This window comes from Heliangelus exortis, chromosome 3 (assembly GCF_036169615.1).
Source record: "Heliangelus exortis chromosome 3, bHelExo1.hap1, whole genome shotgun sequence".
In the NCBI taxonomy this organism is placed as follows: Eukaryota; Metazoa; Chordata; class Aves; order Apodiformes; family Trochilidae; genus Heliangelus; species Heliangelus exortis.
This window is the reverse complement of record NC_092424.1, coordinates 69,999,038-70,025,540: the sequence shown is the minus strand read 5'-3', so window position 1 is coordinate 70,025,540 and position 26,503 is coordinate 69,999,038. Positions and strand designations below refer to the sequence as shown.

At 40.7% G+C, this 26,503-nt stretch overlaps 1 long non-coding RNA gene across 2 annotated transcripts; it reads right to left on the bottom strand.

Moving 5' to 3' along the window:
• Positions 1-3,199: 3,199 nt before the first annotated feature.
• On the bottom strand, positions 3,200-26,503 carry LOC139794916 (uncharacterized). 2 transcript variants are annotated; one of them, XR_011725315.1, is made up of 3 exons: positions 25,714-26,503; positions 17,921-24,555; positions 3,200-3,556 (listed from the first exon to the last, which is right to left on the bottom strand). It is a non-coding gene; the product is annotated as an uncharacterized lncRNA (long non-coding RNA). The 2 variants fall into 2 exon arrangements; XR_011725314.1 differs by lacking the exon at positions 3,200-3,556 and having other exon boundaries at positions 17,561-24,555.

Sequence of the window (26,503 nt, the reverse complement as noted above, 5' to 3'; positions counted from 1 at the left end):
ATATTTTGGTCTGGTCTTCACTTCAAAATCTACCTATTCCTCTGTGGTTTTTGGGTAGGACAGGTTCGTAAGGAGTGAATTGTATAGAGAAGTTGTTGGGAAAGTTGGTCCAAACAGCATAATATTGTTTTTTGAGGTTAAAGACAAGTTAGCTCTTGTTCTGGGTTTTTTGTTTGTTTGTTTTCAAAAACCCCTCTAAATTTAAATGTATTGGGAAGCCTGGACAGTTGAAACATTTTATATTTATTCCTGCTTCCTTATTCATCCTTCCAAATGTGTGGGCAAGACAGGCTGGTACAGCCAAAAAGGCAGACTCTCCCTTGCATTCTGTGGCATAAAAAATGCAAGTTGTTATGGCCAAGGGTCAGAGGGAAAGAGGAAGAAAGAAAGTTTTAAGACTGCAGCACTGGATAGGACCTCCATGCCTGCAGACCACAGCGTCCTTGACCAGAACGTGTGAGATGGCTGCTAAATATCATTTCATGGACATGGCATCAGAGTGTTGGAAGTGAAGCTGGGCACTCAGCTAAAATGAAAATAACTGTGAAAATATTTTAGCTAAAAAAGAAAAAAAGTTCACATTAACATTGCAGAACTTGAACAAAAACAAAAAAAGAAAGAGCTGGCAAAATCTAATATAGAAACAGCATTTGAGAGTTTGGAATAGCATTTAAGAATGGTCTGAGATTGTTAGTTTCTTAGTAAAGCCCTCAAAATTTAATCAATAATTTTCAATGTTGTTTTTTGTTTGTTTTTAAATAGTTTTGACAAAATTTTTAAAAACCCAGAGAAAAAAACCCCTTTCTTCTGTTTAGTTCTCCTCTTCCTGATGTAGGTTTGAGACATTATAATGAGTCCACTGATAGCCATTCAGTTTAGCTTGAGGTTAAAAATGAAAAAGCTGTAAAAATACTTAGTGAGTTTAATATATTTTAAGGACTGTTGTTTTCCAATGACTGTCAGAGAAGTTTCGCATATCTTTCCACATATTTTCACATAACCAAATTCATATCTAGAAATCTATTTTCTACTGCTAAGAGTGTCATTATAACTTTGTTTTTTTCTGTTAAAAATAATGATGAGATTTGACTTTTTCCATGCTTTTATTTCTACAGGAGTATAAATGCTGAATTTTTCTCTTTGCAATTCAAATGTGTCAAGGAATTTCAAAGAAAACAGAAAATTTGCCATTGAAAACAAAACTCGTGCACTGTCAGGCAACCCGATGTTTTAAACATCAGGTTTGGATTGATTCTTTGCAAATTATTTGAATAAGAGAATGTGTTAAAACAAAATCTTTTTTTTTTTTTTTTTTTTTTTTTTCCTGAGGTATTTAAAACTCAGTTGAACAAGGCACTGAGGAGCCTGAACAAGCATTGAAACTGGTCCAGCTCTGAGCAGGAGGTTGGACCATATTAGCTCCAGAGGTCCCTTCCAAATCAAACTATTCCACGGTAGTTTTGGGGGTGGATCTTGTTCAAAGACTTTATCAGTTATCTAAATGAGAGGACTGAGTGTTTCCTCAGCAGGTTTGCAGGTGACACCAAGCTCGGTGGAAATGTTGATCTGCTTGAGGGCTGGAGGGCTCTGCAGAGCCCATCTGAATGGAAGGGCTGAGGCTGTTCTTATGAGGTTTAACAAGACCAAGTGCCAGCTCCTTCATTTTGGGCACACCACCACCATGCAAGGCTACAGGAAGAGTGGCTGGAAAGCTGCCAGGCAGAAAAGGACCTGGGGGTGTTGGTTGACACCCAGCTGAATGTGAGCCAGCAGTGTGCCCAGGTGGCCAAGAAGGCCAACAGCATCCTGGCTGGTATCAGGAACTGTGTGGCCACCAGGAGAAGGGGAGTGATGGTGCCCCTGTACTTGGCACTGGTGAGGCTGCACCTTGAGTGCTGTGTTCAGTTCTGGGCCCCTCACTACAAGAAAGGCACTGAGGAGTGAGCTCAGAGAAGGGCAACCAGGCTGGAGAAGGGCCTGGAGAATGAGCCCTAAGAGGAGAGGCTGAGGGAATTGGGATTGTTTAGTGTGGAGTAGAGAAGGCTGAGAGGAGACCTTATTGCTCTCTGCAGCTACCTGAAAGAAGGTTGCTGGGAGGTGGATGCTGGGCTCTTTTCTACCGTGAATAATGATAGAAATAGAGGAAATGTCCTGAAGCTGCACCAGGGGGGGTTTATACTAGATCTGAGGAAGAATTTCTTTGGAGTAGTCAGATGCTGGAATGGGCTTCCCAGGGAGGTGGTGGAGTCACCATCTCCGGAAGTATTTAAATTCCAAGTAGATGAGGCATTTCAGGACATGCTCTAGTGGGCATGGTGATGTGTATATATATGATTTTTATTTTATTTTGGTGAAGGGGGGATGATGACACTTGGAAGCGGTAATCTTAGAGATCTTTCCCAACCATAACTCCATAATTCTGGGATTTTGTGATATCAGAATACAATTTTCTTACTTCACATTTTTAGTAAATTCTTTTTAGTCTTATTTGAATCTCAAGTTCTCCTAGGCTTAGAACACTTTTTTTTTTTTTTTTCCTAATTAAAATCTGGATCAGAATTACTTTACCTTTTCATGATCATCAGTTACAATAAATAAATCTGCTACCTTCAACTGGAAGGCCAGGGAATGATAAAGAATTACAAAGGGACTTCTTGATACCTCTTCAACAAGAGTGAACAAATGCTCAAGAGGAATCTTCACAAACCATTTTTCTAATTCACTTACAAATATTTAAGAAGTCATAACAGAACCAGCAAGATACCTCTGGTCACATTATAACTGACCTTTATTCTGTAACACCTTCACTATACTAACAAAAACCTCATGGCTTTATTACCAAAAACCATTGCACTGTATCTAACTTAAATTGCTTGGTGTTTTAGATGTATTCTTACTGATAAATCTTTGTAATACAAGTTTTTCACACACATGACATGAAATTATCAATCAGTGGATCATTTATATATATGAAAATGGGTGAAGCATGGCAGTACAGGTTGTGATGGGCTGCCTGGTACAGAGCTGGACTGCCTCTTTTGCAGTGATTTAGGGAACACACTATAATGCATATAGAGTCCCTAGGGTAGCCAAGAATGAGTCTTATTTATCCTGAAGTCTGAGAGCCTTCACAGGTTGAAGTGGTTTGTTGTTTTTATTAAGCCATCAGTGAATTTTCCAAGCCTGTTTCTCTTAGCATGGCCACTGAAGTTTTTCGGGAACTGGATCCATCCCAGCTGCAAGATGGTGATACTATTCACCCAGAGCAGCTGTCAGTAGCACAAAGACTTATTATCAGAAGCTTAAAGGGCAAAAATTACAAGCACATTTATTGATTTAAATGGCATCCTCACTTTTTTCCTTCATGTACAGTGAATGCTATCCCAAGGTGTTGTCTGTTGTCAGTGTCCACTCCTTTTTGTCCACATGACTTCTCCATTCGTTTGCTTTCCTATGGGCTGATGTACTGTCTATTAATAAAGAACCAGAGGAGGTAGCAGCAGGAGGTGGAAAAACAGCATCTATCCAACTGAGATGGGAGAAAATGTGCTACAGCCTGTGAACACACAAGCGTGAGAGAAGATCTACATCAGAGCAGGTTGAGGTTTATGGCATCTAAACTCCACCTCAGTCCTAAAGCCTAATGTTTGCTGTTGGAAATTCATTCATCTCCTGAAAAACAGTGTTTGAGAACCCAACATTTTTTAACCTTGTGTCCCTAACACAATAAACCTTCTTAACTTTATAAAATGTGATTATTAAAGAACAAAGGATTCTCCCTACTTTCTTTATTATATACTACCACATCCTTCCCATGCAGGTTGGTAACATTTAAATGGCACTGAAATATGATAATAACAAGTACTGTATTGCTGATGTATTATGAAATGCATCCTATTAGTCACTTCATATCTGAAAGTCAGAAAAATTTCCACCTAGCAACAGAAAGGCATTTAGAATTTAAAAAAATATATCTGGCAAGCACTAAGTGTGTTAAACTATGCCAGGAGAAACCCAATTGGAGGTTTCTAGAGATACTAGGAGTGTAAATAATTTGTCATCAGTAACGTCCACCATGGAGCTGGAAAACAATTCAAAGCTTTGTAACCTGAAGGAGCAAAAGACAAATGAAGGACAGCCTGGTGTCAGCCATGTGCTGGATGTGGATATCCCTGGAAGGAACCATAATTCTCCAAAACTCTGGAGAGAAATGTGGCAGCAGATGCTGCAGTGCACCCCATCCCCACTGTGCCACACTCCCACTTGTTGCTGGGCTGAGGAGCTGCCACAAGGAATGGGATAGTGCTGGTGAGAGAGACTGAGAGATTCTTGCCAAGAATCCACCTCATTTTTCAATTTTTGACACAAAGCAAAGCATGGGCAAAGGACAAGAACTTTTTCTGTTCTTTTCATCAACCTTGGAAATGTTTTTCCTGTGACCTCTAGTTTATACTGAAACAGAAATGTTATTGATAGGCTAGAAAAAGGCTTTTTCCCAAAGCATTGTGTTTTAATCACTTTAAGATTTCCATTCAACTCTTTTCTTCAAAGGGAAGGGGTTTTTCAGGAGGCGCCCAGGGAACTTCTACAGAATTCAGTGAAGATCAGAAATCTTCTCCTGCCACAGAAGGACATGTTCTGTAGCCACACAGCACTATGTTCCCAGAAAGTAATCCTAAAATGAGATGAAGGAATTGTTTTTTCCACCTATGAAATGCTTTCAGATCTGACTACAATGAGCAAAATGAATATAAATGAGCACAGTAAATGCATGTTACCCCTTGGTCTGGCTTCTGGTTCTGGAGGGAGTTGGTTTATTTACACGACAACCTTTCTGTTCCACAGCAAAGACCACCAGAGGAAGGAGGCCTGAGAAAGAGTAAGCTCTGTCAGCCCCGGTCTTTATGAAGAGGCAAAGAGATACATCTGCAGGAGTCAATATTCCTGCCCTCTCCATGGCACCCATTGTGTGGATATTGCTGCATGTCTTTAGCCATTTGTCAAGAGGAATGGATGGCATCCTCAGCTGGGACTCAATAACACCTTCCCCCAGTAGGAGGGGAAGATGTTTGATTTACTTTTGCTGATGAATGAAAAGATTTGTTCCAGACCTTCAGTAAAGGCTCCACACTTCCCTAGACATCTGCAGGGCCACTCTGAACCGTATGGTTGGCAGTGTTGAAGAACTAAGAAGAAACACCATCAGTTTCCCCTGCAACCTGCCCCACAAATGTCAACCAGCACCAAAGGCTTGGTGTCCATCACACAGAAGGTGTCAGTGAGCAAAACAGTCCTGGGTAGTGGAAAGTGGTCTGCTGGTGGTTATCTAACAAGGCTTTGGGTGTTTTCTTTCTTATTCTCACCTGCTGAAGATGGTTCTGGAGTAAAGCACCATCCTGAAGCACCTAACGTCTTTCTGTTAAGCAGAAGTCACTTTATTTTAGTCTGGGGACAAGTTGTAAGCTGTAATTTGGGTATAGCTAAAATGGCTGTGCACATCCCTTCTGTTCAACTGAGGCTCTGTGCTTCCTAACATGAATTAGGTAGGGTGAACGCAGACAGACAAAACAAGGGCTGAAACCTGCCATTAGAGCTCAACCTCCTCACACAACCAGTGCCCGAGGCTGGAATTCGATCATGGGGGAGCTAATAATAACAGCACACAGCAAAGAGTAGAGTACTTTGCTGCTGTCGCTGAAAGCATGAAAAATATCATCTTAATTTAGAGACTTATTATGGCATATTATGGTAGGGCAGGCCAATAAGTGCAGAACAAGGTAGATATGTGGTGGTATGGTATGTACTCTTATTGCAATAATAAAAAAGTCACCTTCTGGAAATACCGCTTCAAAAAGAGGAAAGGACATTCTGCTATTTATTCAACAACAGCAACACAAAAGGTTTGACATCTACAAACCACTCTCCCTTTAAAATGGACAAAAATGAACTAGAATGAACCAAGTTACTTTTCTGCCTCTGAAAACCTTTTACATACCCCCATGGTCTGCAGAATATTCCACACAAGTACTTTGCCTCTTTTTCACATTTGTTTTTCATCATATTCCCTATGTTATTTTTATAAAATTTTGCTCTTAAACATAGTCAAGCTAACAGCCAAAGAAACTCAAGCACTTCAAAAGCCTGGTAGCACTCCATGGATTTCATTTTCCCTGGATGTCAGGAAAAAAGCTAAAAACCTCCAAGACATAGCAGTGAGCTGAGTTGGGATGCAAATATATGTGCTAGAGGCAACAGCATAGGTGTAGGACCCCACTGATCTGCTCTACTGGCTTCTTGAGCTTCTGCAGGAAGCTTCAGAAGGACCTCAGCCTCAGAAGAACTGAATATCCCTTTGTCCTCACTGCCCTCCTCTTCTTGGCAGAGCAGGAACTGGAGAGGTGGAGAAATTTAGGTGTACAACGGGGCTGCTGTTGACTGACATCCCTCAGGGCCATCACCTGCACTCTGATGGCACCAGGGCTCTCCAGTGCCAAACTGGACTCAGGGTGCTCTTTGCACAGTGAATAAAGCCACCATGGTACAAGAGCAGCCTGCAGCATCACCAGCACAGACCTTTCTACCTGTACCCTGCATGTCATTTAACAGTAGATTACACTAATCATTGAGGAGTTGTAGAAGGGTTTCTTAGTGAAATACAAGAGAACTTCTAAATTTGATTGGAAAACCATCATCCTTTTCTATTTGCAGTTACTTGATGGAGGGATTCTTGAGAGTTATGAACCCTTTTCCAGCAAGGAAGTTTGGGATTTCCAGAATTAATGCTCATAAGGAATCATTTGGCTGTCACTAACATTATGTAAATAGATGGTTCATGTTTATACTCTATGAAATGCATTTACAAGGAAGAGGCTGACTAATTCGGAGGTCAGCTTCTAATTCAAGGTTAGTGCTCAACAGTTTGTTTTTTTCCCCTGCCAGATAAAACCACTTAAGGCCAAATTAAACCATGTGTTGTAACCTACCTTTATATGGTTATTGATACAAAGAGGCTGGAAGAAGTTTTGCTATGAAATTTAATGAAAGTGAAAACTTTGTCCTGCAGAAGCTGTTGTATGGTGGTGCACATCGAGACTGCCTGACCTAGAAGGTGTGAAGTGCTCGAGTACATGAAAGCAACTATTCAGTGACCTGCTACTGTTATGGACAGGAGCCTTGGTTTCCCAGAAATTCATTAAAACAAATAGCAATTTAATCAACAAATTATCCTCTTCATCAGGAAGAGCAGTTGGCTACAGGAAAAAACAAAGTGATCAACACGACGACATTTGAACCTCTTTTAGATGTTTGTCTGTCCAAGTCACAGTGAAAGAGGTCAGGTCCATTAACTCCCTCAGACCCACACAAGATGGTAATATTGAAGGTGGCTGCCAAAATGTTACCATCATTTCAGTCTCTTTTTTAGCTATTTGTTCACTACTGGTTAAAAATTACCTGTTTTTTAAAGCTTCTCTTTAAAGTGAAATGAAAACTAAATTCCAATTTTTTTTTAATTAGTTCCTCAGGTGCAAGTGAAACCTGAAAGTGGCCTGCCATCTTCTGAAATTGTTTTGCCAGGAGAGAGTGGGAGTGTTCACCTAAAGACTGAAGGTCAGCAATGCTACTAAACCTCTGCCAGAGCAGAAGTATGGTATGATGCTTCTGTAGCTTGTGTAGAAAATGTTTCTCAGTTGCTTATGGTGCAGTGTCAGATGTAAGAGCAGATAAATTGAGCAGATTGTAAAAATAATCCTAGCATAGCTTCCAACAACAGAAGCTAAACTTTTTTTGTTGCTAAGAAATTTAAAATTACAAAAAAAAGTAATACTGGTTGCTGCAGAACCAACAAACACACACAGTGTCATTAGATGCAATCATGCATTTTATACCATCAGATGAAAAAAAAGTGCTAAGTAACATTTTCCCAGACTTGTCCATAGATAAAATGAAATGTTTGCACAGAAAAGGTCTTCTGTATTGACACGTACACAGGGAAGCTCTTTGTAAATGGAGAAAACAGATTTTAAAACTTTGCTGAAAAGCACATATCTTTCCCTCTGCTCACTAGAGACTCAAATCAGATTATACACTTCTAAGGGGTTTTCATTATCTAAAAGGAGACTAATCAGTTGTTTGTCTGAGTGTTTTCAATATGGTAATGTCAGGAATTTTGAAAAAAACAAACAAACTACAGTCTAGATCATTTGAATTTCAGTACTATCCTTACTTGGATATGCCAGTATTAACTTGGGGAGACACCACTTTCTAAAATACTAATGAAAATGAGAATGAATGATTACTGCCAGCTAACTGTTGAAGTCACATAAAACATGTGTCCATAATAGATTGATCACTTAATCTTCATTTACTCTTCAGGGTTATGCATAGCTTTCAGTCATTTAATAATCTCTCCAAAAGTCAGGATTACCAGCTCTTGTCAAACTTCAATTCATGGCAATGATAAGGCATGCCATCAACATGACATCTCTATCCCTTAAAGTTGAAAGATCTTAACTTATTTCCCAGCTAATAGAAGTTATTTTTGTCCAGTTGTTAAGAATTGCTCAGTTGCAATTTTTAAATTCCTTATGGATGAGAATGAAGGTGATGAAGCAAAGATGTTTTCAGTGCCTAAATACTCCTTATCTTCATCTCATGCTGTGCTAAAAGTTTGACTGCTCTATTTTTAAAGCTATCTAATCTTCTGTGTGCTAAAGCATATGAAACCATGCATTATTAGGAATATGAACTACAGGAAGAGTTAATTTATTTGGTGTTATATATAACCTTTATCTAAAATGCAGTATGTGGTTTTAAAAAATTTAATTTCGTAATATTCATTAGGTCTCAAACTTTTCTTTCAGAGAACAAAATTCCTTTAACCTGCTTGAGATATTTTATCAGAAAAGAAAAAAAAAGTGAATCTTTTATAAAGTCTCTAAGCACTGGTGAATGTTTTGACACTTGACAGTGAACTGGATGTGGACCCTGTGTAAAGGGTGTTCTTACTGGGAGATCCAGTCAAGTGAGAGTTCTGGCCTTGGGAGCCTCACACTGGAAAGCAGTCATATATTCTTTCTTTAGAACTGTGAGTTTCACAATTTCTTAGAACATGTGGAATGTGTTATATTCACTTCACTGTTGCATCTGAGGCATGTAGGAATATTTTTTTGTATACACATGGTTGGAATGATTGCAGAAATGTATTAAAGGCAAACCCTTCTTGAGGCTGAGCTTCCAATTCAAAGCAATTTGAAGTAAAGAGTTTTAGCAATTGATTATTTTTAAGGTGTGCTTAAATGTACTAAAACCATGCTTATCAGTTTAGCGATAAACTGAAGCTTATCAGGGTGGAATGCTGCCCTTGAGAGCTGTGGAAATTTCCACATTGGAGAAAATCGGATGATACTTCAAAAGGCAAAAAATCATTTCACTAAAAAGTCATTTAAAATAATGTTTCTAATTCCTACCCAAAAAAGGTGGCCAACCTGCCCAAGGAGGATGCTTTCAGGACAGATGATCTGCACCACGATGAAAGTGCAGTGCGAGTCTGCACCCATGCTTTTGGCTCAGCCCTAGGACTTGAGGGGAGGTGTTGTTTTTTGTTTTCAAGTGTCACTAAATCTTTCTCCCTGCCTCTCTGCTGCTAGATTAATTATTTTCCAGGCAAGGGCCCTTCTTTCAAAGTCCTCCATTATTCTGTTTTGACCATACTGGGGAACTTATCCAAGTCAACAGAAAGGCAGCCTTTATCCCAGAGAGGCTGTTGATGAAGTGGATGGTTTCATACATTACTGGGGGAGAATCGCCTTAACGCTGCCTATTCATGCTGATGTGCCAGGTGCATCCACTTACCCAGCTCAGAATGCTGCTACCACCCCATCCTCTGCTGCCAAGACCATTATGTACTCTGAGTGATGGAGCAAGGGAAAGGACTTGGATCTTCTCTGATGGGAAGCGGAGGGAGAGAGAGATCTTTGTGGCTCCAAAAAAAAAAAAAAAAAAAAAAAAAAAAAAAGAAAAAGAAAAAGAAAAAAAAATCTGCTGTAGGGAGCCTTTTAACTCTCTGGGCCTTGGTGACTGCGAGAGCTCCAGAAGAAGATAGAGGGGAAAATTGCATGAGTTTAGAGCAAGACTCTGCTCTGCATCACTGCCCCGAGATACTGTAAAGAGGACAAAGGGAAACTGGGATATAAATAGAGAATGACATTTTCCTTGCATTGTCCACAATGAATACATTTGTACACGAACAGAATCATTGGAACGAGACAACATGCATGCCTGATGTTGAAGAAAAGCCTATTTGTGCTTAGTACATTGGAGACATTGTTCAAAAATAGTTCATCCTTCTGTAAATATTGCCTCGGCACTGGTGCCAGGGTCACTGTTGCTTTGCAGTATCAGCTGAGTAAGTATCAGTCATGCACGTGCTGCTGGAAGAAATTTTAATGCAGGCACCATCTTTAAAATGAGAAAATTATCCTCCTACAGACTGTCCTGTTCATTTGTAGTTAATACTCTTTGCTTTCCTCTTCTTGTTTCTTCCAGACTGTCCCTGTTTCCTTGCACCTAAAGGGTTTTTTCATGCGTGGCACTGGGAAATAAAACTTGCCCCATCCCTCAGGTGCTGCTACTGTGTGTACTGGAACCAGTTGTCCTTTTCAGGCAAAATACTGGTCAGTGGAAATCTTGCCTTTATTTTTCATCTGTAGTGATACAGCTACAGCAGGCCCAGCCCATGTTCCCTCCTTGTGTGAAGTGGCTGATCTCAGCTGACCGGCACCAAGTTGGAGATCTTGGCTCTGAAAATTGTTTGCTTGTTTTCTTGAAAGGCATTTGCATGGCAACAGTTTTTTTTTGGGGGTTTTTTGGGTTTTTTTTGGCTGGTTGGTTGGTTGGGTTTTTTTCTCCAGAAGTTTTGAGAATCCAGCAAAACAAATACTTGTATCCCATGCAAAAAAAGATCTATGAAATGAATAAAATATGTTCTGTGCCCAGTGGAAGTCTCCTTGTATCCCCAAGCAGAAGGCAAATCTGAGGAACAAGATTCTTTTCTATTAACTTTTTTGCATGAAATAAAAAAAAAAAAAAAATCAGGACTACAAGTTGTCTTTAAGTATGCTTGCACAGCTCCACTTTTTACTGAGAAAGAACAGGTGCAAAGGAGGAAGAATTTATCTGTCCAATGAAGAAAACAAACCTTTCCTGTGAAGTACCACATCAGAACACTTGCAATGCCCACAAAACATACAGCCTCTCTTAACCAATGGAAAAAAGTGGGCTTTCTGGAGCACAACTCATGTGACCTACTTCAGATCCCTAGTTCAGATTGAAATGACCTGCTACTTCTCTCTCAGATATAAGGAGAGTTCAGGGAAGAAGAGGGATGTGCTCTGGAGGTGTAAAGACAGGAAAGGTGAATCTGGTTCTACAGCCCTGGCTTCTTCCTAAATCCCAGATATCCGTGGCCGGTGGGACTGGTTTAACTCTTACACAAAATAGAACTTTGGATAATTTGAGTCAATAATATTACCATTCTTTCATATTTCTTTGTCCTCCAAAAAGCAAAGCCAACACATGTGCATCTTATATTAAAACTGAAAACATTTTGTCTCATTTTGGATATGCCATGCTGCCCTCATTTCTCTGCCTGATTAGGAATGGGCTTTTATTTCCTGAAAGCCTCCTGCTCCAGGACGGAAATTAATATATCTCTAATCTGAGGATACTGTTTCCCATCAAGATAAACTGCAATCTGAAACTACAGAAATTGCAGGACACTGCAGCTTTTCACACTGGCAGGCAAATACAGTTGTCCCTACGATGCAGACAAATAAATGAGCTAAAAATGTACTACTAACTTGGCCAAAAAGTAGTCAGTGGAAGAGCTGAAAATTATACCTTTAAAAAGAAGTGCTACAATGTTCAGAGAAATTTTGAAAATGTTTCTCTGCCCTAAAGAAGGTACAGTTCAAGTTCAAACAAGATGTGGAAGGAGCTATTGTAGTTACACAGCCTCTGAGGATAATAATGCTGCACATCCTGAAGATTACTATATTCTGCCACCCAGCTTTTATCTCTACTGCCATGCCCCAGGGTTAAAAAGTGGCACCCTTTGAATCAGGCCTCCAGAGTTTGCAGTTGGCAATCTGAGTTTCAGTAAGTTCCCTGACAGAATGGGGCTGTTGCAAGTGTTTTTCTTTCAGCTTGCATGGCACCCAGTTTGAAGTTAAATCATCTTGCCCCCACCCCACCTTCACCTGAGCAAAAGGCCCAGGTGCTCAGTCTGCTCCTGTTTGGCAGGGCAGGGTTCAGGGGACAGGAGTCCTGCTGCTGGCTGCCTGGGTGACACAAGACAATGTCTCCAAGAGGGCTGTGGAAGGCACAGGACCATGGCATAGGCAGCACCACAGGAATCCCAGTTCCATGGGTGCTCCATGTGCTTCAGTCCAACAGCTGGTATTGTGCATTGGCCTCTGCCTGGGCTTATGGCATGGAAAATGTGGGGATCTGCTTTTCAAATAGACTTCTTGCATTACCACCTTGGTTGCAGTTGTTCAACTGAGTCCTTTTATTTTTTTGCCATATTAGTACAATAAAGAAGGTTTCAAAGCAAAATCATCTATAGGTCAAGGATGAATTTCCAGAGACTGGAGTAATTAATTAATGGAAAATTTACTTCATATCTGATAATAACGATTTACTGGAATGCTGCTTCAGGCTTTCTTGTAAATACCTTAATGCAGTCAATTTTTATGTCTTTTAACCCAGGTCTGCTGTTCAGGAGCTATTTGGAGTTTGTGAAATATTAGATAATTGTCTGCAAAGCTGTAGCCTGAATTTTTATTGTAGAAACAATGCCATAACCCCCCCAAACTAAAACATATGGCTGCTTTCACTCATATACGAGTCAACTAACAATGGTAACGAATACAGAATTGAAAAAAACAGGAAGACCACTAAAATTCATAATCCAATCCTTATTTGTAGTCACACCCTTTGTGGTTACACTGCACAAGGTGATAAATGGATTATTTATTTTTTCTTAGATTGGTTATGTAGTTTTCTGAACCACAATGGTGAAAAGACTGCTCAAAGCCAACTTCCCTTCCCAAATAGCTTCTGTCTGAGATTTGAACACCTTGGGCCCTCTTTTCATTGTATGGACAGCCCTGAGGAGAAGGACTTGGGGGTGGTGGTGGACCAGAAACTCAACGTGAGCTGCCAATGTATGCTTGAAGCCCAAAAAGCCAACCGGGTCCTGGGCTGCGTCAAAAGAAGCACAGACAGATGGTTGATGGAGGGGATTCTTCCTCTCTATTCTGCTCTTGTGAGACCCCACCTGGAGAACTGTGTCCAGTTCTGGAGTCCCCAGCTTAAGAAGGACATAGAGCTCCTGGAATGTGTCCAGAGGAGAGCCACTAAAATGATGAGAGGGCTGGAGCACCTCCCCTATGAGGACAGGCTAAAGAAGTTGGGGTTGTTCAGCCTGGAGAAAAAGAGGCTCTGAGCTGACTATATAGCAACCTCTCGTTATCTGAAGGGGCCTACAAGAAAGCTGGGGTAGGGCTTTTTACATGGGTGTGTAGTGAGAGGACAGGGGGAAATGGTTTAAAACTTGAATTGGGAAGATTTAGGTTAGACATTAGGAAGAAATTCTTTAATTTGAGGACGGTGAGACACTGGCACAGGCTGCCTAAGGAAGTTATGGCTGCCCCCTCCCTGGAAGTGTTTGAGTTGGATGGGGCCTTGGGCAACCTGATCTAGAGTAAGGTGTCCCTGCCCATGCAGGAGGGTTAGAACTAGATGATCTCTAAAGTCCCTTCCAACTCTGGCCATTCTATGATTCTATGCTGACTAGAACTGAGATTTTCGATGAGAACTAGAATCTATTTCTGAAGCATTTGCTGCTTTTGTATGGTAGAACTCAGCAGACTTTTTGCTCCAATTTTTCAGAGTAAAATTTTTAAAGCCTCCAGCAGAAAATAGAAGATCAAAAAGTTGCCATTGCAGAAATATGGATTGATTACTCAAAGAAATAGAGGACTGAGCAGTCAAGAAGACAGAACTTTCTTCCCTGTTTGCACCCTGCAATGGGTATAGAGCTTTGACTTTATGCCATATTCTGGTAAGTAGAAAGGAAGTTTATCTGTATTTTCACAGGAAAGAATGATAACAAACACACTGTAATACAATGGAGTTATTTCAAACTACATTTTTCCTCAGTATTGGGTGGTATATTGATAGACTATGAGTAGGGAGTTAAAAAGCACTGTCAAGAAATAAACATCCTACCTTGAACCTTGGAAGTGATTTAAAATTAGGAATTTGATTAACAGGACTCCAGCACTTTTACCACTGTCTTTGGATGACAATCTGACATCATAAACACAATATATTATTCATTATAATTTGCTTTTATAATCCAGGTGTCCCACTTCAGACCAGGGACCTTTCCTCTAGGCAGTGTAAAAATTCATTAGAAATGTGTCTGGAGAGATTAAGATGAGTATCTGGCTACATCTTGGCCCTGATTGCAAAAGAGCACACTGTCAAGCATCTTAATAACGTATTTACTGGTGTTCAATTAGATGCTAGGGAAGAAAATTGATCACCTCGCTTAAAAATGTTTGCTGCCACCTTACAGTAGTGAAAAATGTTACCATCCATCATGCATACAACAGAGCTGCTGGCTGAACACCCCTTCTCATAATCACTCTCCATGCCTTGTGGAGGAGCTGGAAGTGTGTCCAGCCCCGCTTCCCCCTTGCCTTCAGTTTTCCACAGGTACTTGGAGCAGCACCCACAGGGAAGGCTCTGGGAGTCAGAAAAGAAAAGCTCTTCCAAAGAAATATCCCCTCCCTGTCAGTCTTCAGTTAATGAATGCAGCCCTTGCTAACCAGCTCTGGCAAGGCACGCTCCATCTTGTCCTGAACAGCTTTCTGCATGAGGTTGTGTTTCACATTTCCTGAGCACAGGTGGCCCAAATCATGAATGATATCACATATATGAGTTGGTCTGGAAAGTGGTACCTATACAGGAAATCCTGTATAGGCTCTTGTTCTACCCTGCACCCACATTTGCTTCTTTCCAAGCTGCATCATGCCGGTGCCTCACGGGATCACCCTGTGACCTTCACAGCCCCTTGTGTCTGTCTCAGAGAGTCCAACTCCTAAGCTCCCATCTGTGGTTGGAACTCTTACTAGTTTCTTTGCATGGAGGCATAGTTTTTGATTACATTTTAACCTGCATTTAGGAAGGCAACAGTCACAGGGTTCACTTCCACTATAACAGCATAGTCCTCCTCTGTACTGAAAGCTCTTGCCTTGTTAGCAGATTTCACCAGTACAGTTGATACATGAGTTGTGTTGTTGGTACAGGGTCATTACTGAAAATATTAAATAACCCTGATGGCTGAGGTACTCCCAGTTACCTTGTCCAAGAAGCAGTGTCAACAAAGTCTGCCATCACATCTCTTTGCCCAGTGTTGTGTCTGTGTGTCTGTGTTACAGTCCTGGCCACAATGGTCTCTCCTGCTTACTAATGATTTTTAAGTGCAGCATTGTAACAACATTGCAAATAGATTCAATCTGGGAGGATAAAATAAGGAAGACAGCTGAAAATACAGGTCAAAGTACGACCAGACTACTCTACATACTCACTGTCATCACTTGGTAGTATGTTTCCAGCAGTGCCATGACTTCCTTCTTCTGATGTTGCTTTTCCTCTTGGCCTTTCTGATGCTGGAGGAGAAGCAAACTGTTGTTTCTCTTTCTGGGTTTTGTTTGTTTGTCTGATATTTGCTTTCTAGCTTTGATTTTGCAATGTTTTTTAAACATGCGCGTTGCTATGCATTTATGTGAAAGGCAGCCAAGCCAAGGAAACATGTGCAAGACTTGGAAAGTGGTACCAAAAGTTTTATGCAGCACAGCAATAGTGGATTTATTTATTCGTTTATTTATTTACCTGCCTATCTATCTTTAAATTTTGCTTCCTGTCCCTTTCTCAGTAATTCCTAACATTTTGCTTGCTTTTTGAACCACTGCCAAGGGCATTGATGTGTTTGTGGAAGTGTCTTTTACAGCCCCATGATGCTGCTCCAGAGGGGTAACAGCCAGCTGAGACCCAACCATTTCCCCCTGGGTATCACAGTGCAGTTATCTACCCTGAGGTTCCTCTGCTGGTTTGTTGCTCAGCCACTCAGCTTCCTGTCTTTCCATGTGTTATTTGTCCATGTGAGAAGCTGCCTCTTTCCCCACGCAGCTTAATTCCTCTGAAAGCTTTTGGTAAAAGATATCAAATGTCTTTGTTTAATTCCTTGTAGCTGTATCAACCAGATCTCCTTTCCCCATACAGCAGGACTCACAAGGCAGCAATCACTTCCCTTCACAAAAGCTGCCGTTTTCTTTCCCTAAGTCACACTTAGGGGAAAAAAAACATTTGCTCACTAATTCTTTTCTTTAACAAGTTCACCTGGCTTGGTCTTCAGGCCTAATGTCTGTAGTTACCTGAATCTTTCTTTAGAGCTATTCCTAAGACTAGAAGTGGCAGGTAAAAGTCTCAGAGCAGTAAACTGCAGGATTTAGAGGCTGTTATGTCTATGGTTTTTTCAGCTACACACTAAAGCCTCCAAGAAAATCCATGTTTCAGCAACATGGAAACATCTCTGCAAGTGACCTTCTCTGTGAATCAGATGGAAGCTAAATGGGCAAAAAAAAAAAAAAAAAGTTCCATTATGGCTTTTTGTATTTCTGGGTGAAAAAACTTGTACTGATTGGTACAGAGCAGAAGAGCAGCTACTTCAGATAGGATTTTAGAAGTAATGAGAGTTTAAAAGGGTCAAAAATTGAGACTCCCCACCAAGAACTTGGATGCAAGGAATTGTAGACTAAAATTGAATAAATAGAAAAAAAGAAAAATACCACAAAGCTTTCATAATAACACATTATGTCACACTAGCCAGACATTGAAAAAAGCATTAAATCCTACTTTCCTACACCAAGGAAATGAGTTGACATAATCTGACTGGATTTCAGGAAAAATTTGTTAGCATGCTACTTGAAAAAAAACAACAACAAACCCCCCCCCAAAAAACCAAGGAAGACAGCAATTACTAAATTAGCTCTTAATACAAATAAAAGCTTGCAAGTAGTTTTAAAGGGGAAGTCTCAGGCTAGAGGAAAATTGCTAGTGGACTTCATTAAAGAACAATCCCAGACTGATCTTATTATTTCCATATTAGTTTCCAAACTAAGAATATGATCACAAAGCTGTGGCACTGGTTGTACAAATGGGGGATGGGGAGGGAGCTGGAATACGGTATAACAAAGAACATAAAAGTAACTTTACATAATGGACTTCACTCCAGATCCTGGAACTTAGCATGTGCCAAACCTAGCAAAAGTTCTCCAGTATGGTATTTTCTATAAAGATAAAATACAGTGGCCAAGTTCCTCAGTTGTCCCACGGGTACAGAAGTAAAATACATCAAATAAAATCGATATTTAAATACACAATATAAATTTCATAGAGTGAGTTCCAAGGAAAGACAAAGACAAGAAAGAAAAATAGATATTTCTTGTTTAATTAGAGACAGACATAACGTTACTCAAATTCCAGAAACACAACCATATACATCTTCCATATTCTTCTACCAAAAAAAAAATCTTCATTGTATATGTTATTCAAGATTGTGACACAACTCTTGAACCCCCCTCTTTCCCTTCAATCTCACAGGCATAGCCTGTAAACTGAAGATTAACCTGCAAGATCAATAAAAACAATATAATGTGACACTCAGTCCCTCTCCTCAGTTGATCCTGGAAAAGTATGTGAGAATTTGGCTTCTTACTCCCAGAGATGTCAGGTGAAGCCAGTGCAGGACATGGAGTCAGAAGTGCTGTACAACTTTCTGGAGGCTTACCTGAAATAACATCCTGTGATGTGCCAGAGGGAATGTAATAGTAGAAACAATTCTGTTTTGTGAGCCAAGCTAGCTCACCTGTAAAGCCCTGTGCAGTATCATGTGCATGTGCCAGCTCATGCCTGCAGTCGTGCAAAGTGTAGAGATTCCTGGACAAATCTGGACAGGCCAGAAAATTCCCGGGAAGCCTATGGCTTGGATGACACTAATGACAGTCTTTTAAAAAAAAATCTTTTGACACCCTCATCATGCAACACCAGTAGGATAGTGCAAAGTTCAAGGTGACAAACTCGGAACAAATAATAAGAGCTTTTGCTATCAGCATCTATAAAGAAAGGGTAAGTTGGGTTTTTTGGTCAGTTCTCAAGGTCTGTGAGATATTGATAGCATGTAGCCTGAATAAAAAAAGTTTTAAAATATCCAAGTATTAGTTACTATGTATCTAGCAGGGATAGGAAGGTGTTAATACCACCCTGGGAGGCCCTGAGAATATCATATCTGGATTACTGTGTCCACTTCTAACCCTGCAGGGAATACCAGATTTACTGAAAGTGGAAAAGGTAGAAAGAAGGGTTAGGAGAAAGGTGGGGGAAAAGGCATTCTCCTCTACAGCAGGTATGGCATGGCTGTTTTAGCAGAACTGAGGCTGAGCAGGTTTTGGCACTAACCTATGAGAGCTCAAAGGCTGATAAATTGGAAGGGATTTTACAGCAGGAGCGAGAAATACTCTTGAAAAAGAAGCCAGAAACCTTGCAGAACACAAAAGGGTCAGATGGTGCTGAATCCACTTTAACTGTTTAGGGGAACAGAAAATGAGGAGTAGCCTCAAGACATGGGTAGCTTCAAGATGGAGCCTGGTATCTCCACAACATGTCTGCCTGCCATGGCTGGGATCAGGCTCCAGGGCTGGGGAGGACTTCTCCAGCCTTGCCCCAGTCAAAGCCTTGATTTTCAAAATGCATATCAGATTTACCCCTTTGTCACCATCCAGTTTATCACCACCTGCTATCTTGTATTCAGCAGTGTTACACAAGAGTGTAAATGAACGTGGAGTGCAATCCTTCTTGTTATTATAGATGGGGAATGAATGGGTCTTCACATCATATGCAGGCACCTAATTGGTCACGTTGTGGTTGCACGTATGTGGAAATACCCTGTTTGACTTTGAAATCGGACTGACTGCTCTGGCTTATACAATGATGTGTGTTGCTGCGACTCTTGCATAAGGAGAATTAGGCCTTCTGTTTTAATAATACTGCACCATTCTGAGCCCTTAATCTTGCATCACAGTCAAACATTGTAGTAGCAACACATAATTGTGTATTTCTCCAATTTTCCATTTTGCAAAATGCTAGTTCCTGACCTCTGCTAAATGTGTACAGTGGCCTACCTTGATACAATTTTAAATTAATCGTAACTGAAAAGATTCCCAGTGTAGCTGTAATAGTAACAAGAACGTGCCTTCACCTAAAAAAATGTCAGTTTTCAATCTGCTTTTCTCACAAGAGCTCTGTCACCTCAGTACATCAGGTGTAGTTTCACAAGTTCTTCTTGTTTTAGACTGAGATGACGTGTCCTTATTAGCTCCTTCTATCCCCTCCAGTTTTGGTGGGGTCCCCAGTGCCTCTTTAGCAATATTGCAGAAGGAAATCCCCATAAACCTCATAAAGCCCTAAAAAAGCTGAGGGCAAAATTGACTGAATCTCTGCTCTCGCAGGCAGCGCCCTCCCCTCACGCTGCCACGGGGGTCGAAGCCGTCTCTGCAAAGAGGAGGAGAACCTCAGCCCACGGTTTTTGCTCACTCTCCTCAGCTGAAAGGACACCTTCACCCCAAGGACCTTTTCTGTATTTGCTTGGTGTTTACAGGGAGCTCATTGCCGGGATTTCCAGGGTAGAGTGTGGTGCCTCCGCAACGCACAGATAATGGGCGATGAAACAAAAGTGTCACTTGGAGGATCTGGCACGCTACGGGGTCGTATTCTCTAAGGCTGGCAAGATACTTGCCTTTCTCCTCAATGTCTAGGGACACCTTCATGTTTCTGAATTAAAACTAGTTATTTTAGATGGGCAACAGCAACGGACAGATAAAAAATTCCTTGTGTGGTTTTTAAGACGAATACCTGAAGCTTTTCTCCAAGTTACGAGAATTTCCTTTGCTCATTTGTAGCAATTCAGAACCCTCCTAATTATTATTTTAGGGTACGTTTTACCCCATTTCCCCTCTCCCCACACGCAGACATATATATACTTTTGTACATGCACATACACATTCCTCATCAACATTATTCCAGCGTAAGTATGAATACCATGAACCAAAAGTTTGGCATCCCTACTACAGTGAAAGCTGACTGCCACCTATGGGTAAGTGTTCACACTAACATATTTAGGTAAAATTTTAGGGTTGTTATTCGTAACTAAAGCAATTTTTAGTTATCTAGAAGGACAGAATTTTAATTAATTTGCTATACATTTTGTCAACAGCAATCACTGCTCATTCTCTGAAATCTGGGTATTAAAATCAACTTGGGTACAAAGGAGCATCAGCTTTACGAGTAAAAAAAAAAAAAAGGCATACAACATTCTTATTTTTCTTATTCTGAATAAGGAATATGTAGAAGCACCTTATTTCCCCATGTAAAGAAAAAAGACTTGATCCTACACAGCTAGGTACAATGCTGTATTTAAAATTACTATAATTTTAAAGTTGTCACCTCAAGATTTTAATATTTTGTTGGTTTTTTTTTTTTTTACTAAATACATACAATTACCTTAGCTATGCCGTTTCACAAAGATGTATATATAATCACTATCTCAAAATAATTCTGTATTTTAAAAAAATTCAGTTTTCAGAGTAAAATGAAAGCTACGTGGAGGAAGGGAGGCAAGAGAAAAATGTATGGCTTGATTATGTAAGGCTCGACTTTTCTGATTATCAGTCGATGTCGCATTTACTGAGAAAATGCGAAAGGAAGCACAGACTGAAGAGTCAGACTGTTGTATCAAAAGTATTTTTTCCAATTCATCTTTCAGGAACATAAAAAGCAAAAAGGCTGACAGTTCTGGATACCTGACTACAAAAAAGAAAACCAACTAGATTGCAGCTCCTGTGTTGTGGTATGCTGCATCATAATGGACGTCACTATCCGTTTCTCAGAAATAACACAGGTAAAAATGGCTGGAAGTCTACCAAATTAATGCTTATATTTCAGTCTGGAAAAAAATCATTTTGCTCCAGTAAACAGAAAATAATTGTAGCCATTACATCTCTCCTTTTTGGGGCAGGGGCATAATATTTCTGATGGAAGAGACAGAAAGGAACTTACAAAAGGGAAAATTATATTAAAATACATAGCAACTAATAAAAATTAAGAATGAGTTTCATATTATTTTTTTTTAATTCCCCTTTTAAAGTAATCTTAGTCCTGGGCCTTCTCATTCATATTCCACTTATTAAATATGATAATCAGCCTATCTAAAAAATATATAAATATTACATTAGTGCTTTCCTTGTGCATTTTCACAAATTTTCATTACTAAACTCATGTTGTAAACTTACGAAATGCTGTTAAAAGCAGTTACTAAATTACACTTAAGTATCAGACGTTATCACATCAACATTTCATGCTTGCTCTCCAACAGCACCAGTGCCCTTTACAATCTAGGTAATTCAGACATTTATGGTAAAATCTTTGTGCTTTATAGACAAAATCATCTTGTAGCTGAAGTAACTCTGCTCCACAGTAACATACCTGCGATGCATTTGCCTTCTTACTTCTGAACTGACATGTTTCAGACACCACGAAAATAGCATTCTGCAATTTACTTCCTTGCATCCACTTTGGCTACCGAATCAAGCTGTCACTGTCCAGTAACATTTCCCTGTATTTTCAAACCACAATTTAAACTTCACCCACTTAGTCTCCTTGGATGGGAACTTCATATCAGACAGAAATTACTCCTCATCGTGTTCGACGAATCCAGCTTCAAACAAAACAGAGAACTGCAGGAACATCTGTGACAAATGACTTCTCTCAGCCATTCTGCTTTTTTCTTATTTAATCACCCGTGGGAGTACAATTTAGTAGGTATGCTATTTTACAGTGCCGACCTCCTCCCACCAGCCTACTGCTTGCAAAAGGAATAAAAAAATATTTTCCGTGTGTAACAAAACCCGACCAGAATATGGTTGAACCTTCTAAAGCAAGTACTACCCCTTATGAGAAGGGAAGTAACTAAGCTAGCAGCCCAAATTTAAAAGAGCAACAAAAAGGTAAAAAATAAAAAAGTCAAAATGCAATAGAGGTTTGTTAAGCTAATAGATCTAATAATAAACTATTACACAAAACCCTCCTTTCTAGTGACACATCACTGAGTTACTACTCCTGTACTTCTACAAGAACAAACGGAGAGCAAAAATTTTCTTTATATAGTCAGTATTATGAATTTTGAGATATACCTGTTTCAGCATCTTTAAAACCGAAGCCATGTTAAAGAACAAACAACTTGTAAAAATCTCCACTATGGTGGAAAACCCGGACAGATTTCTCCTCGTTTTTTCCCACTGATCTCTATGCTTGATAGAGTTAAAAACCTTGTCTATCAGGCAGTGCACCTAATTCTCTGAAGGACTTGTTAATTTTATGCCTTTATGAAAAGACAAGGAAAATTCCACTTCCCAAGTAAAGAAATATAGAACGTTGTAACACCATAGCTTTAAAAAAATTATTCTTGCTGTTCGATACAGATGTCTCATCAACTTCACCTGAATGCTGCTTATACTGTGTAACACAGACTTTGCTTTAAATAATAATAGTAATTAATGCCTGTATGGAATTTTTGTTACCTAATAGCTTCTCTAGATTGGTCATGGATTTTTACTATGCTACGTATTTTTTCAGTACTTATGTATGTGCCTCCTTTTTTCAACAGAGATTCTTAATATTAGTGTATCCTCATTTATTCCACTGTATTTTGACACAGGAGAAGTGCATTCAGATAACTATATGGTATTGTGAATATCGATGCAACAAAAACACAAATTACCTTGTGATACAGTGGAACAAATGGAACTTTTCTTCTACGGGGGGGGGAAAAACCCTGGTTTTTCATAACAATTTGGTTTACAGTTGAGAAAGGTAGGAAAGCACCTGGAACTGACTCATTGTGAATTCCAGAAATGCAAGGAGCTTCACAAAAAGTCTGCGGTTACCTTGTTTTTTAAATAAATATGCTGAGCTGACAGCTATTAACAGTCTCAAGGACTTGCATAACGAGGACTACAAGGAAAGCTTAGTACTGTCCATGCCAGAGTGATTTAAAGAGAATGGAGGCACGTATTTCTTTATGATGCATTATGTAACAACACAGAGGACAATCTGAGGCATTCAGAAAAATACGAGACCCACATTTGATCTTGTACTTGTAATTTATCACACAAATATTTTACAGTGCTTATAGCATAAGGCTTATGAAACACCTAACTTAGGAATGTTATCCAGCACGAACGAGTTTAAAATGTTTTAGATGACATATTTTATGTTTTGTACATCTTTAGGAAAATGTAATAGGTCCTATAATTCATTTTCTTCAAACTTCTGCAATACATGCAATCTCAGATAAAATAAAATTGTCAAATCAGTGATAGCTGGACCTTCTGGTTCACATTAGTGTGAAGAGAAAACTGCTGTTGAGCTGACACATTGATAGATTGCGAGTTCTGCTGAAGAATAGCTAAAAATGGTGATTCAATCTTGTCGCTACTGTATAATAAGAATAACTGAAGTAGAGATGTTACTCATGATATCATGTCTTTTATCAAAACCCTAAGGGGTTCTGGTGCATCGAACACATTCTCTTCCTGAGAGCTTCTGGCTTTAAAAAATACCGATGTAAGTAAATGAAACTAAATTGCTCTATTAAAAAAATAGGATAAGCTTGTGCCCTAAATTTATTTAATATGAGATGAAACTAAAGATCATATTGTAAAAAGACTATCCTTTAAGGGATTTTTTTTTCCCAATTTTTCTTTCTTTCTTTTTTTTTTTTTTTTTACAAATAGAGATGCTGGTTTTGCAGTGATGAAATGGAGAGCTAGGAGGATTATGAAACAGAAGAACATGAAGGGCAAACCTGACTGAAAGAGAGGGAGAATACGATTCCAGTTATTTAAAACTTAGCCAGGTTAGTTCCTTATCCAGCTTAAATCAATACAGCCCCCTGAAATCAGTAAGGTGATACAGACTGACCCATGATGTATCTATCATATACAACAATACGGACTGCTATCTTCCATTACAACATGTAAACATGAACACATGTGGAGAGTCATGGTTTCTAAAAAAGATCTTTAATCTTTAAATACTCAAAAAGGAACTTTTAAAAGAGGCACCTTAAGTACTCCTACTATTCTACTCCTGGCCCTTCATTGATCTGAACCTTATACGGCCATTTATGCTGTAGTGAAGTCAGGCTCAAACACTGACTTCAGTTTCTCAGTCCTTCATACTTCCCTGTGCTGCTGCAAATCACCACAGAAGGCTTAAGATGGAGGGAACAGAGCCTGGGTGGTTCGTGCCTTTCTCCCACGGACATCACCAGATGCTCACGGCACTTACTTCCCATTCATCCAGGGAGTCCTGCAACAACAGAGGGGGAAACAAGGTTTCACAGTCACAAACAGGGATAACAGGTAAAGAAAAGGAGGAAACAAACATATGGGGGGGAAGGATTCTTATTACAGGCTCCCCTCTCCAGAAGGGAAAGAAACCTTGACACAAACTTCATCATATCATAAAGACATAAACAGGAATGCACCTCAGATTTCTGATTCCTTGGTGGTTTTGTTTCAGGGAAGTATAAAGTATTCTTTTTGGTTTTACTTTTACCAGGGCCTGTATAGCAAATGTTTGAAGCTTCTCTCACAATAATTAAATATTTCATCTTGTATTGGAATTTTTTACCTCAAGAAAAAAAAAAAATCTGCCCAACACAACTGTGACATAAGCTATGTTCTCAATTTGGGGATGAACGGGGAAGAGCAGAAGAAAAACAGCACGGCAGAAAGTTCACCACCTTGCTCTAAACTGTAGGCAGAGCCAGAATCTGAGATGAAATCCAAGAAATGTCTCAGCCCTGTTCTGTGTTTTGCCTACCGTTCTTACACACACATTTGCCTTTTGAGTATGCATACCGACATCTTTAGGATATTCAGGCAACGTACTAACACATTGTGGATAAGGGAAAAAACAAGTCAGAAATATTTGGAGGGTGTGAAGCAGTAAATGGTAACCAAGCAGAAATGTTTTAAGCAATGTTGTTACGGCTTGATGGCAAAGTAGATTTCTACCTTCTCCTTTCGAGCCTGTAAGCTTGGTAACAACCAAAAGGAGTTAAATTTTCTGAGTTGGGAACCTAATAGGCTTTTGTTTGTTCCAGAATGCTATGCACCTCTTAGGAGATAAGAGTGCTTTGCAGACCAAAGTCTGCTTTTAGGACAGGCCTTGTAGTGCCAAGGCTGCGGCATGGCAGGAGGAGACCCCGGCAGCGCTGGCGGGGCAGCGCCTGGCGATGCAGGACCCAGCAGGTACCCAGCCTTACGTAAGGATTTCATTTTCGTCAGACAGCCTCTCGCCGCCGCACAAGGCAAAGGAGAAGAGGCTATTACATCTCCCCGTGCAGTGCCAGTCCCCTGTGCCAGGCCCGATATCCGCATCATCTTTTCCCATTTTTTTTTTTCCTCTTTTTTTTTTTCCTTTCCTCCTCTCCAGACAGCACATTGACACAGCGGCGTTTACCTATTTGCTCGAGCCGTGGCTGCCAGGCAACCTATCTGGGCCTGCGTTCAGCGGAGGAGCGCTGCCGAAAGAGGAAACCCCTCGTCCCTCTTCGGCTGCCGGCCGGCTCCTGGGAGCAGCTCTCCCTCGGCGGCGGCGGAGGCGGCGGGGGTGTGGGGGGGGACGGCTGGGAGCTGCGGGCAGCGTCCATTGCAGCTGTGCGGGAAGCCTCCCCGCGCGGTGCCAACATCCAAGGGCTCCGGCAGCTTGCGGGGGGCACACAGTCCCTCTCCGTCTCCTTCACGCCACCACCACCACCCCCCGCCCCGAACCCTCCTCCTCTCCTAACGCCCCTGCCCAGGTGCGTTTATTTCGCCTCCCGTCCTCTTCCCACACTTCCACCGTCCGTGGCCGCCAAGCCCCAGCAGCCTGGCTGGCCCCCAAGACACCACTGACAGACCTCTCTCTCTTTCTTTCTTTCTCTCTCTTTCTCGCCAAGCTCTCCCGGAGGAAGCGGAGCGGCGGAGCCGCTCTCCGCCCGACGCTGGGCTCTGCATCTCACCGCCCCAAGGACGCCTTCGACGGGAGCCCTTAAAAACAAAGACCCGCCACTTTCCACAACTCCATTCCCTCCCCGAGCCGGCACCGCGGCTGCCTACAGGAGCTGGCGTAGCAGGGATTAAAAAAAAGAGCAGGGGAGGAGAGCGTTAAGGAAAGAACACCCCCACCGCCGCCCCCAGCCCCACGGCTGATCCCCGGCCCCGGCGGTGCGGGGGGCTCGGCGGGGCTCAGCGCTGCACGGCGCAGCACA